At 46.7% G+C, this 14,064-nt stretch overlaps 1 protein-coding gene across 1 annotated transcript in view; it reads left to right on the top strand.

The window, feature by feature from the left end:
• The first annotated feature begins 3,225 nt into the window (after nt 1-3,225).
• Nucleotides 3,226-14,064, top strand: part of SUSD6 (sushi domain containing 6) — a 79,434-nt gene continuing 68,595 nt past the window's right edge. Inside the window, exons 1-2 of the mRNA XM_084287705.1 lie at nt 3,226-3,421; nt 8,765-8,851. The gene's annotated coding sequence lies outside the window, so the exon portion shown is untranslated. The remainder of the gene's footprint in view (nt 3,422-8,764; nt 8,852-14,064) is intronic.

The raw sequence follows: 14,064 nt of genomic DNA on the forward strand, positions 1-14,064 counted from the left end.
GGGAGCCGGCCCCTTCCTTGCTTGGTTAGGTGTATAGCCATGCATATGGAGTGTACAGGAGGTTGCACTCAGCCTGCATGGATGTAAATTACAGCCTCAGGAGAAAGGCAAAGAAGTGTTAAACCTGTGATGCCTGCCTGCAGAATTCAGGAGAAATTAAAGAAAAATATCACACTCACAGGGGCAGAGTGATCACACATGGGCAGTCACATCACACGCCCAGAGATACAGTTGCCCAGGGCAAAGCTGCCCCTGCTGATAAAACACTGGTTAATGAGAACCGGAGCTACCAAGCCTTCCTTGACTACATGTACAGGTAAACTCCATCAGCAGTGCTTCTGGTTAATTACAGACTAATGTCCTGCCACCCAAGTCCCACGTCACCAAAACCTCCTGGGGAAAGGAAACCATTCCACCTGAAAAGTGAGAGACTGCAATGGCACAAGGTGCCAAATAGATTTTTATTTTCTATTGGACTGGTACCTGGGAATAAAGCCAGCTGGAGGACCTCTGGAAGGAAATCTTCCTACCACTGACCATACTTGCAGTCAGTTTTTATGCCAGATTTAGTCTCAGGAAATATGAAAATCAGTGGACGGTTGTTTTAATATACAGCTTTGCAGCTTAAAAAGTGCTGAGTTTTTATTGAAAGAAAGTGAAGATCTACCACATCCTTGAGGTATAAAGAGTCACTGTATGTAGCCAGATGATGCAAGGTCATGTGGAAAGAACAGATCAGAATCCAAGAAGTTAACAAATGTCCCATAACAAAAATCTACTCTGCAATAGAAAAATATTTACAACTATCTTTCATTTTGAAGAAGAATATGTCAACAGTTGCTGATGTTTTAATTATAGTTTTTGATGAAAGGAGAACCTGTGAGTAAACTGGGCGCTTTTCAAGGGAGAACCTGAACGTGTAGTTTTCACTGTAAAGAAGGAAGGATTTAGGATGATGGGTAGTAGACAGGGACAGATTCGGTCCTTTGCTTTGTTACTCTGCCTAAATATGAAGTTTGAGATGGTGGAGGTAGTTAAGATGATCAGAGAACCATAAGGCTAGCCTTAGGAAAGTGTCCTGTTAGTGTCCTAACAGGTATCTTTGAAAAAAGACCTCTAAAAATTAAATCGGAGGCAGGATGTGGTAGATCTTTAAAAATCCACATGGGAACAGACAACTTGTTCATGCAGTGCCTTTAATGCACCCTGCATTGTGCCGTGCTAACCCAGAGGCATGTCACAGCCACCCTCAGAAATGCAGCCTCTGAAGAAGCTTCTGCCCTGAAAGCCGGCGTGGTGTGGTTGTTGACTTCAATGAGAACAAGACGTACAGGAAACTCCCTTTTCCTTGCTCTGAACATTTAGCCCTTAAGTGAAGTGGAATTAATACCATTGTGCTGAGTGGCTTGAATCTAGCACAACTGGAGCAGAAGTCAATTTGCTGTATTTGAAAGAAAATTAATTAAGGCCTCGTTTGTTTCCCTCAGAGAGAAAAGCTCTGGGTAGTTTCCAGGAGAGGATTTTCTTGCAGGCTCCTTCGGTTCAGGCCTCTCCGTACATGACAAGCGTTGCATGGCTCCAAGCCCCACATCCCTAGGGGCTCTGGGGCTGCGAGCTGGGCCTTGCCGCAGCACCCTGCTGGCCGTGAGCTTCTCTTTCTGCATCCTTTCTGAACAGCTGGAGCGCCTGCCCTGAGTATTAAGAAACAAGCAGTGCCCTGCTGAACATGAAGAGTGTCTGTAGGATCCATCATGGGATCCAGGCCGCGTTTCCCCAGGCTGGGGCTGCCTGTGGGACTGTGACCGCTGGCCTGGGCATGAGTTCCTGCTTCAGTCGCTGTGACCTGCCTGTGGTGTCGGCTGCCCATGGGCTTCATGTGCTCGGCTAGTGAAAGCAAAATGCTTTGGGAAAAGTGCCCTCCTGTGCTCTGTATGGTGCAGCTCAGAGCCCTGGATGCTCATCGGCCACCTGGCTGCCCAGCACCATGCTGCCTCGGCTGGTTTCAAGCCATGGGTGTGAGGGGGCTGCCAGGGGACACAGACCTTCCCCAAGGCCAGGGGCAGGTGCTTCCTGTTGAATTCCTCTGGAGCATCGGCTGCTGGCTGAAAAAATGCCTTTACCATAGTCAGGGACTGGAACAGGCATCCTGGTGAGGTGGTTAATGCCCTGGACAAGCCAGCAGACAGGAGGTGTTTGGACAATGCCCTCAGTAATGTGCTTTATCTTCTGGGTAGCCCCGAGGTGGTCAGGGAGCTGGACTTGATGATCTTTGAAGGTCCCGTCCAAATGAACTTCTCTATTCTATTCTCAGTGATCTTCCTTAGCGAAATTGGCATTATCCTTCAGTGCAGCCATTGTTCGCCTTACTCACCCTATAGCGGTGCCTGTGGATTTCCAAGCACTCTGCACCGGGCTGTAATGTAGTGTAATTTTCAAGGTCCCTTCCAACCAAACTACTCCTATTCTATTCTATTCTATTCTATTCTATTCTATTCTATTCTATTCTATTCTATTCTATTCTATTCTATTCTATTCTATTCTATTCTACTGTACGCTACTCTTTTCTTTTCTTTTCTTTTCTTTTCTTTTCTTTTCTTTTCTTTTCTTTTCTTTTCTTTTTTCTTTTCTTTTCTATTCTATTTCTTTTCTATTCTATTTCTTTTCTATTCTATTTCTTCTCTACTCTGTTCTAGTCCATTCTATTCCATTTCATTCTGTTCTGTTCTAATTCTATTCCATTCCGTTGCATTCTGTTCAATTCTAGGTGTTTTTTTTTTTTTTTTTTTCCCATTCCATTCCATTCCATTCCATTCCATTCCAATTGGTTCTATCCTATCCTATCCTATCCTATCCTATCCTATCCTATCCTATCCTATCCTATCCTATCCTATCCTATCCTATCCTATCCTATCCTATCCTATCCCTATTCCTATTCCTATTCCTATTCCTATTCCTATTCCTATTCCTATTCCTATTCATCATTCCTCTCCAATCCACTCCGACGCTGGAAACAGTACAGCGCCCTACACGGATCGCTGTGCCGATGCAGCGTAGCAACTCCTCCTGAAAAAAAAAATAAAACCAAAAGCCTACTTAGTTTATAAAAAATAATAAAAAAAAAAAATCACAACCCCCAACCTCCGGCACGGTGCGCGCGGCCCCTTTAAGCCCTTCTCCCCGCCCGCCGCGCGCGGGGCGGGGCGTGTCGCGCGGCGGCGCGCGGCGGCGGCGGGGCGGGACCTGGCGGCGGCGGCGGCGTCGTGGTCGCGGGTCGGCGGCTCCGGGACTCGCGGCCGCCCAGCGCCAGCCCCAGCCCCAGCCCCAGCCCCAGCCCCGCGGCCGGTGAGCGGGGCCGGGAGCAGGACCGGGAGCGGTGGCCGTGCTGCGTCCTTCCTTCGCTCCGCGGCGGGAGCTGCTGAAGGTGGGGGCGCGCGGCTGGGTTTCACCGGCGAGAGCGGGGCGCGGAGCCGGGCGGGTGTGCGAGCGGGGAGGGCAGCGGGGGAGAAGGTGTTAACGGGAGGTGCTGCGCACAGGGGGCTCCCCCCGGCTGGGACCTGCCCCAGCGCATCGGTGATTTGCCTGCCGAGGCTGCGGCTCCTCGCTGGTTTTGCCCCCCACCTCCTCCTCCGGTGCCTTATCGGAGCCCTCTTGGCACATCCCACCCGTTTTCCTCCCCTCGTGCCCCGCTGTGCCCGTCTCCGTTCCCAATTCCTCCCGGCGTTGCGGGCGGGCGGCCGGCGGTGGCAGTGGCAGCCCTGCAGGTCCCGCTCCTGCCGTGTTATAACTCGCGTGTTGCTCCCGGTGAGGGTTTGGCGAGCACAGCTCCCAGAAGGAAATAAACTTCTTTCTCTGCTGGAGACTGGTCTGCCCTCCGCAACCCGCTCGTTACATAAACGGGTGTTTTATGGAGCGGCGGAGGAAGGTGTGTGTCTTTAAGGGGAGCTGGAATGAAGGCAGTGTGCCTGGAGGACCCGTAATGTAATCTGGCTGCCTCTTTCTGGCCGGCTTTTAAAGCCGAAGGTGGCTGTCATCGCTCGGTGGTATCGCAGCTCCTCGCAGAGCAGGGCAGCACATGACAGCGAAGCCACAGCCTCCTCCTGGAGCAGTCCCCGTAAAAACCCGGTTGTCCCCGCGCTGCTGCTTTCACAGCTTTTAGCATATGCAGATGTTTCAAAGCCTGGGAAAGTAATGACCTGCAAGCTGAAATTTCCCAGCTGCCTTACGGTAGTGGGGGGGGATTTGGTTCTGCCACCTTCTCTCTGCTGTCATGCAAATCGGCCACCTGTGGTCTTTGAGGAGGGCTGGGTGTCCTTGAGCTGCTGAAACAGCTCCCAGGCAGCTACCAGCAGCGTGTGAAGGTTGCTGGAGCTCGCAGGAGCTGCTGGGGGAACCGGCAAGCAGAGGGTGCCGAAGTCACTGGAGGTTTGTCCTGCCCGCAGCGTAGTGGTTTTGATGGGATTAGTTCTGTCTTCTGATCACGCCTGCTTCCAGCTGCTTTATTCCTGCCTGGAGAGCTGCCTCGGCTCCCAGCAAGAGCAATCTGTAGTGGTCATAACCTCAGCTCCTTCGCTGTGCAGCCCCTTAGCTGCTTGGGTTTCTGTCTGCGGCTGTTCCCCTTGCATCACTTCTCCTTTTTATCACCGTATTTGCTCATACCACACCTACCAGCTGCCCCGCCACCCAGATGCGTCTCTTGTTCTGCTTTTGTGAGAAAACAGATAAAAGCTGCCAGCCCCCGTCAGCGCAGGCAGGTTTCACACAGCACCCACAGTCTGTGTCGGGCTACCGCTGTCTTTTTTTATTTTTCCTCCTTTCTTCCTTTGTATTTGTTCTCGCTAATCTGCTATCTTCCCAGAGCAGCCTGCAAGGATCCGCGTGAAAGGTCAGTTTCTCGCAAGTCTCCTTCCTCCAGTGTTTTCCAGCCCGCTTCCTGCCGAGCTCCCTGCCTGCTGCAGGGGCTCCCCGTGGCTGCTGAGCCCCAGTAGGCTGCAGCAGGCAGCTGATCCCAGCTCATCGGGCTTCTGCAGGCTCCTCTCCTGAAAGATTTGGGGGCAGGGGGCAGCGGGGGTGGATTTCTGCTTCAGGAGCATGTGAGTAGAGACACGCAGGCCTTTCTTAGAGCAGGAAAGGGGAAGACTTAATGCATGTGTAGCAAAGATGTTTGCTCATAGTGTGGTATCAGTCGCGGGGGATTTCTCTTGCCAGAAATACAGTATTCTCTAATTATGTTTATCCAACCGTTGTGACAAGTGTCAGGTCTCTTGAAATGCCATCATACACATTTAATCTGTTTTGAAGCTGCTCTGGGTGCTAATGGAATCATTCCAGGTGCAGTGATTGAACCCCCAATGCAGGGGTAGTAGCTGGGGACAGGTAGATGGCTTCAACGAAGTGCTCTCTGTCTTTCAGTCCTGTGTAATTCTCCAGGCTTTGCCTTTCTGTAGTCATGTAGCATTTTCCTGGACTCTGCTAGCAGGCTTCTTTGCTGAACAGAAAGGTGATCGTAAGCTTAACCAGTGGAGGCACTTGGTATAAATTTCAGGAAGCGAGCTTTTGTGTACAGCAAGAAATACTTGCACCAGCGTTTGCGTGCTGTTTGCTTTGGTACCAGCAGTGGAAACTGGTGCTCTCTTGCAGGAAGCGTGGTGTTTGCACTCTGTGGTGCAGGCTGCAGGCAGGGTGTTTTCAGACAGAGCCGAGCGATGCTAATAAAGAGAATTTTTCTTGTGGTAATGCCCAAAGCATGCTTTGGCATGACCCATGCCTTTTTTTTCCTCTGAAGGCTCCCAAAGACCAGTGACAGCCTGGCCTATTGTTTGCTTCCTAATATATTTGTTTCAAACTGATGGTATTTGTGATAATTCAAGGCAGTTTAATAAGGAGGATCATGCTGTAGAAGAGCTGCAGGATCAGAAGTTGGAGGTATAAAACTCCTACCTCTTGCCCTTGGCTTCCACTGCCCCCTTCCCCCAGCTTCTGGCTTTCTCTGCTGAAGCTCTGAACAATGGGCAGGCCCGGAAAGTGGAGCATGCACTGAGAACCTTCTCCACGGCAAAAAGGATCAATGTGTCTCATGTCATGCTGGTGATTCCCCAAGGGAAACGGCGAGCCTGGCAGCCAGCCCACCCAGCTGTAAATTTGCTTCCCAGTTGCAAGTGGGCAGTAAGTGGAAGGGGACGTTTGTCCCCTCTGCAGCCGTAATGTGCTAGGCAAGGTGAAACGCAGCCTTAGGAGATGGTAGGAGCAGGGAAAAGGGGAGCTGCCTTCTGGAAGCCTTTGGGGGAAACACTGCATCGTATTTATGCTGTGAACTAGAACGGCTTTCGGTCCGGCGATGTAAACTCATTGCTCTGTGAATGACTTTTCCTCAGATGCTTGAACTTGCTAGGCTGAAGTGTGCTCCATTTTAACCTCCTGCTCAGAAGTGAACTGGGTTTAATGCCATCTCTGTCCTCAGCTTACACTGCTTCAAAATGGTTCTGGATTTTTGTTTAAACTTTAAAACTGTTTATGTTTTCTCTCAACTCATTTTCCTTTTGGTTTGTAGTTAAACGTTTCTGTGGTTTGCTGCTGCTCCTGGTTGTCTCTTGCATTGGTTTAATGGGGCTTTGTAATAAAGTGAGTGGGAATTGAAAGAGTCTGTGATCAAAACCAAGTTTGAATCTTGCCTGGGGATGAAGATAGGTGAACAAAGAAAATTGCTTTGGAATATTGGATCACTCTGCAGGACTGTAAGGGAATGTATCTTTTAAGAGGGAAATCCTGATTATGCTATGGTCTTAAAAAATAAAAAAAGATCTGATTTCTTTAAGAGAGCTTGAGAGAGTGGTGTTCTTATGCTGTAAATAAAATACAGGCCTTTCAATAGATTTGTACCTTGTCTCATTTTCAGCAGTAGCTGTTAAGGTAGCTGCATTTGAAAGGAGTTGTAACTTGGATATCTAGTTCTAAATGTATAGATTAATTAAATGCTTGAATGTCCTTAACCCATTTAAAACGTTCATGATTTTTTTCTTTGTAAATAACTTCTGAAAAGTTCTCAAGGAATAGATCCTGAAGCAGCCTGCCCTGATATAATCGCATTAAAACCTCTTTAGGTGAGGGGGGGGGGAATGTATGGTGGGTGTGTGTTGCTCTCGAATGATCCCAGATGTGAAAGAAATTTGATGTTCAGTGAAGAAGACTTACAGTAATTTGTCATCCTGTGCTGTGTGTGGGTACATCATACTTGAAAGCTGAGGCAGAAACTGCTGCAAAAATAGCCTGTATAGGTTTTCCCTCAGTGTCGGTACGTGGCCTGAGGAGAACCCCTTCTGCACCGCGACACGGGCCTGCGAGGGCGACTGACGTCTCTGCCTAAAAAAGAGAAGTGCAGAAAGTCCAGAGCAACTCTCTGGGGATGTAAAACTTTCACTCTGAGGGTGTAAAACCTTCACTTGCCCACCTGCTGCTGCGTGTGCCACTGATGGCCCAGTGGCTGCACGTGGGGGGACGATGCTTTGAACCCAGCTGCTCTCCAAGGGCCCCTCGCTCCTTTTGAAGGTGCAGAAGGGGCATCCTGCTTGCTTCAGGGGATGAAGGCTCCTGCTTTTCCTGTAATTGAAATCTAATGGTATGTCCTTATAAAACTACGGCATTATTGCAAAGAGCTGTGTGATCCTGAAATGCTGCAAGCTGCTTCTCTGATGTGCAACAAAAAATATGCTGGAAATTCATCGTAGGATTTGAGAGCAGAGGCTGTAAAACCGTACAACTCTGCTAATAGAGATCTTTTTTTGTGGGTGTGGGGAGCTGGGTTGTATGATCGGGGGTGTGTGTTTTGGTAAGCTTATGATAATTCGAGTGAGAGACACAAAGAGGAGCTTGCTTTTAATTTCATTAGCTGCAGGACCAGCTCCAGTCAGCTGCTGGTTTGCTGCATGACTGTCTTGCAGGACTTGCATGCTTCTGAAACTCACTAAGTTGACATTTAAATAATGTCACGTTTCATTAAATAATGGGACGTTTAACAAACAAGAGCTTTAAACAGGCGAGGCAGAAATTGATTCTTCCAGCCGCAGAGCTTTTACTTTCGCTTTTGGACACTCGGCTTGCCCGGTTTGCCGTCAGATGCTGCGCTTTTCTCAGCAGAGAAAGTTTCCTGGTTGCCTTACTAATAACCACCTTTTCTCTTCACCTCTTTGAAATGTTAGTATTAATCCTAAAATAAAAGGGTGGGGGGATAAGACTCTGTAAGTTACACCTGTGTTTTTCTGGTTCCACAGAAGTAAATATCCTTTCTCCTATGCTTGTTTGGGAAGTACGTGCAATTTGTGGTTGCTCCTTTTTTTTATTTGTGAAGGTGTGTATGTGTATCTGGTAGCTGGACTTGATGCAATTCTACGTTGTGTATTTTGGGTAACTTTTCTCAGAAGTTTGTCCCATCAAAAAAAAATCATGAAGCTCGGGTACTGCTGAAAAACTTCCTTCAGTAACTCTCTGCTGTGCTTGAAACCATGATCCATTCCCCTCCTGAGGTTTTTAAATGGGTTGTGTGCGGGTGGTGTTGAATGTTCTTTGTGTATAACTTGTGCCGTAAATCTCAAACCCAGGTAAGAATTTTGTGGGTAATGCCTGAATCAAGCATATCTGCACGCCTGTGTCCTAAAAACATAATAGAACTGCTTCTACCCACCGCTTTGTGACTCTTTTATGTGCCAGGGTTGCTCTTATCCCTTATGTATATATTCATAGCTGATACTTACTTTTTTTTGTGCATTCCTAGGTGTGCGAATCAACCTATCATCACGGAATCGTCACTTTTATCATACTGACTTGACAACTGTTGGATGCCAGCTCGTGTCAACACCGGGTAAGATGAAAGTTAATGTGCTTACTTGTTTTTTCCTCTTTGCTTTTTAAACTTTTGTCCAAATGCTGGTGACTTTTCCGTAGAGTAAAGTCACGCTGTGCTGCTTTCCATATTGTTCTTCTGTGACGAGACATCCGCGTGCATTAGTTCCTGTTTCGAAATCTAGTGCTCTGAAATGCCTTATTAGGAACCGACTCCTTTATAGCCATGCTTCAGCCTTTTTCCTGATACCTCTGTAACCTGTTTTTTTATGCTGTTTGGCTATCACAAGTATCACAAGATGTTTTTTTCCTTAGTGTTCTTTACCCCTTACCACTCCTTGGCGTTGTTCTAGAAGCTGTTGACCTCCTTTGTCTTCTAGAGTTAACCTTGCATGATAAGCCACCTGTCCTATCTGATCTTTTCCGTAGAACAAAAAATTATTTTTTTGTGTGTGTGCCTGCTTCCAAATGCTATCCTTGAAAAGATGCCCCAGAAAGATATTTATTTTTTTTTTTTTGTGAATCAGTGGCAAGAAACTAGCTGGATATGTCTTTCAAGGAATTAAATATCAAGCTGTTCTTCGGACCTTACAATTTGGACTTTTTTTTTTTTTTTAAGAGAAGGGATGTATATTGAGCAGGGGGGAGTAAATCCCTCTAATGCTTTCAACAAGGTTATTATTCAGTGCTCTAGGAGAGTCCTGGTGCTGACGGAACTAATGTGAGCCTTTGTCCTGATGCTAATCAGAATAGGGATAATTCCTCCTGTTCCCCCTTCATCCCCCAGATCCTGCTAGCAGCGATGAGGCATTAAGTTCCTCTGCTGCCTCTTGCTGTGCTGGCCTGTTGTCCTTGTTTTCTGCAGCAGCTACCTTGAGTGCAAAGGCTTAACTTGAGTTTTCAGTGGTCTCGCTAGGAGTGCTCGTTGAAATCTTTAGAGATTTTCTGGATGCTTCCGAGAGGTACTTGTACACTTCACTTAAAGACACGTCTTGGTGGATGTGTGTGCTTATTTTTCATATCGTTGTGTGAGAAAATAGCTTTTCGTTGATGAAAGATACATTGGGCTTGAAGGTAGCGGCATCCTTTGCTACATGTTGGGACATGCGACTGAAAAAATGCAAGTAGGCACGTAGGTGAAACTTAGAAGGCATTCTTCCTTTTGTCTCTTTCCTCCTTCCTTGGCAAGAGCAAACAGGTATTGTTTCTCACATGTTTTTAAAAACCCTTAAGGAGACTAACTTTTGATCATGACTCCAAAGGCCTCTAAGTCTTTCTAGGAGGAATGTATATGCAAGCTATGTATTGTTTTATTTTACATATTATGTATTTTATGTTTATGTATTTATGTTTATGCCAATGATCTCCTCCCAGTCTAAAGATTACCTGCATGGCAGTAGAGAGAAGAACTTACATGCTAGGCATATAGTGATATATGACTTAGCATTTAACAGAAAAATAGTTTACTAAAAATCATGCCTTTTCACCAACTTCTGTTTGTGGCTATGGGCAGGAGGTTGTAGAGAAGACACTGGATAGGGCTGCCATGGAAGGTCAGACAAAGGCATTAGGAAAATACCTTGCAGATCAAGAAAGGAAGGGTTGAAGTGTACCCAGTTAGCCTCTTTAGCCTTTCCTCTGCAGTACAAAGCCGAGGGGAAGATCATCTTTGTGCTTGTAAGAGCAGGTCTCCTAGCACAGCTGCTTGGTTTGTGATAGCGGGTTCTCTGGGGATAGCTGGTGACAATCCTCAGTGGATAATCTGTCCTGAGTCCGGCTGAGCTGGCCTTCTGGTGAATTTGTAAGGGGGTTTGCTGTCTTTCACTAGGGACTGTTCTCCCTGCAGGGTGTTTTGAGACCCTCTTTAGTGTCAGCATTGAACAGCGGGACAGGAGGGATTTAGACGGGCTAAAGAGCTTCCCCGGAAGACAGCAACTGAGTGCATCCGCTCAGCTAGCAGATGTGTATCAGCCCAGTGTTCTGTTTCGATGGAGCTTTTTTCTTACATGCAGAATTGGAAAGGCATGAAGTGATGATATAAAAATCTGTATGCGTAGCCCAAAAACTTGCGGTTTGAAATGTCTAGGTAAGCTGAACTCCAAGTGTGTGAAAGAGTACTGGGGAGGAGAGAGAAAAGCATCTTCTGATGGGGCCCATCTGAGGAGACTGACTTAAACCGTTTGGGGCTGGGAGTCCAGAGCCAAAACTTCTTGCTAGTGACTGTACACAGGTGAGGAGCCCAGTGTTTCCCTGAAATGAACTTGCATGGAAGCATTAGCTGCAGGAAGGGGTTTATGAGCACTTTTGAACAGGAATTTTTCTTTGATTCTGATGCGTATGTGTGGCTGGGCTTTATCTTTTTTTCCTTTGCTCTCAGTTGGCCTTTGCAGGGCATTTCCTGTGAGTGCGAGCCCTGTGCTTACAGATAGCAATCTATTACTTCTCAATGTAATGTTGGTCTTGTACGATACGGAACAGCCATCCTGAAATGGGGTGGAGGTGTGTGAGAGAGAAGGAACTTGAGGCTGCAGTGCAGAAGACAGGATTCCTCTTTCCTGTTATTTTTACCCTGTGAAGTGAGAACAGAAGGGAGATGGCAGAAGCATTTCTGAACAGACCCTGTTCAGAGTTTCCCGTAAGGCCTCGGATGCTCTCTAGCCTGCACTTACATGTCTTTCCCCCTGTGTCTGCACTATCAGCGTGGGACATGGAAAGCCTAACACCCGGGTGTGTGTATCAGTGCTGTCTGCTCTGCTGTGTGCTGGTGCACGCCAGCATCCCTCCATACATACCTACAGACTCTTGTTGGTTTTAATTTTTCATCCGTATTTATCCCTTAGTGGGAAGCTAGAGTTTTTAATTAGCATAGTTTAGCCATTAACTAACACATCAAGGGTCAATGTGGGTGGCGATATGTCTCACCTCACCTCTGGGTGGGAGGTGGGACTCAGCACAACATGAGGGTGGTATTTCCCCTTTGATTTGGGTAGGGAGTCGTGCTTCTGACTTCTATGCTCTCTAAAACAAGCTGTGGTGAGGCGACCTGGGTTCACGTGAGATGTATAGCTTGACTCCCTTCTCCCGTACAAGGGTGGGACCTTCACATGAAGGTGCTTGGGGGAATGGGTGTCACCCATGTCCTTGCTTTGTCTGCTCAAAGAAATCAGCAGTATGGTTGGTCTGCCATTTACTGGTCTGAATCCTCTCTTTTTTCCAACAGGAAGGGCTCTGCGGTGAGGTAAAATGCAGATTTCTCTGGTTCAGCAAATCTGTCATAAAAGTTGCAAGGAAAGACAGCTGTTTGTTAATGGGCATCATAGTTATTGATGTGTAACTTATAGAGAGGGGTTTTGGGAGCAGAAATTCACCTCTATATTGGTAGAGCAGCAGTTTTATGGCAGTGAGAGTCTGGGAGGAAGCCGTTGATGTGAAATATTCATCTGAAAAACAGCTTGTTACAGAAACCTGTTGTAGTAAATCTCCTGTTTGAGAGGTATGTCACCTGAAGATAGGTCTGTTGCAGTGTAGGTTGAAACCTGTCATTGCCTCTTTTTTAATATGGATGATTTGCAGGAGGTGTTTGTTAGATTCTTCAGAAAAACTTGGGCTCTTTTGAACTAAAACGAGGCTGCCTTGCATAATGTGTGAAGTTGAACAGGAAGATGGGAAAGTAGATGTGTATACACACAAGACTTTTGAAAGGGACTGAACTCTGAAATTGGAAGAAATTGAAGCATTTGAGCCACTGAATGTTAAACAGTTGGCACTCATGCTTCTGGATTCTCTCAACATGGATGTGAAGGTAATGCCTGGGTGTGCGCTGCCTCTTGTAAGTCCCTCTCTGTTGCCCTGCTTGATCTGCATACCTGTGCCCATTCTTCTCTGCCATCTCCAGCAGGGTGCTAGTGCATTGGTAGGTGCTGACTGAAGAGGAGGATTTGAATCAGAAATGCTGCTTTTTGCAGAATTGTGCATTTGCTGCAGCCTCTCCAGGTGTTGCTCCAGACAAGTGTTACTGAATTTAAGATGTGATTTCTCTGAGGTACTTAGTGACAAGGAACCATATTTGCTAAAGCAAGCTGGTATGTAACAGTCCTCCAGTGTGCATGTGACTGTGGCATAACAGGTTCCTGCTGTCTCAAGTGTACATTGTTGTGTGTGTTTTGTTTTTTTTTTTATTGCAAGTGTTTAACAGGCTCCAAGTGCATAGAGGAATTTTGCACCACCTTTCTACGTAAAGTGGTACTTCAAGCTATTGAGAGATATTATTTGGCTTAGGCAATACAGCACCTTAACAAGGACAAGCACATATCCTGAATTCTATGTGGGTATAGACGTAGGTGCTGTACAGCACCTCAGAGAAGTTCAAAGCATCACCACTTTATTGACTTTCAGAACTTCATGCTAGGCGCTCAGTTCATATAACGCCCACAGGTGGGAGATTTTATAGGATGGGTGCAGTAAGGAGTGCTGAGTTTCTTCTTTTGTCGTTCAAGACATGAAGAACAATATTAAATGTAAATCAATAAATTCTATCTATTTCGTTTCCTCTAGGACTCATGATCATCTTAGCATTCCTTCTGTGTCCTTTTCGGATACAGAGCCAAAATTGTTGTACGTGAAGGTAGTAGAATTTGCTGTAAGTGTAGCAGGCAGCCTGTTTTTCAAGTAGAGGCAACTTTTTGGAGAAGGGTGAGGCTAAGGAGGAGGTGATAAGGTATTTTAAGCAGGCCTTTTGAAGCTGGCTTAACTCATTAGTTATGCTGGGATGAGCCCATGAATTCAGTAGTGTTATTTCAGACCTGCACCGTGAAGGCAATTGTTACACTCTGTATGTGATGCGTGAAAGACTGCTGTGGAAATGCTCTCTCCTTTTCAGAGAAGAGAAATAAATAAGAATATTGGAAATAGAGTACATGGAGTCCCTTGGTGAGTGTGCTCAGCAGTAGGTGATGCTGGGCCTGCCACCCAGGAATCGGATGCTGAGGAGGGTATTTAAGTTACAGTGACTTTGAAAACAGACTGCTCAGGAGGCTCTATTAGCCTTTAAGGAAACAAACAAACAAGGGAGGTTAGGAAAGGTGATTAGTCCAGGCAGCATTAATGCAAGCTTTGCACAGTGCCATGCATGTTGTGTGGCTGTTGCCTGGGCTTCTCTGCGTGCTTCCTGCCAGTCAAAGCCTCTGGCATCTGCAGGAAATGGAGCAATGAGCTGGGTGAGCTCATTGATCA

This window comes from Netta rufina, assembly GCF_964035555.1.
Source record: "Netta rufina genome assembly, chromosome: 5".
In the NCBI taxonomy this organism is placed as follows: domain Eukaryota; kingdom Metazoa; phylum Chordata; class Aves; order Anseriformes; family Anatidae; genus Netta; species Netta rufina.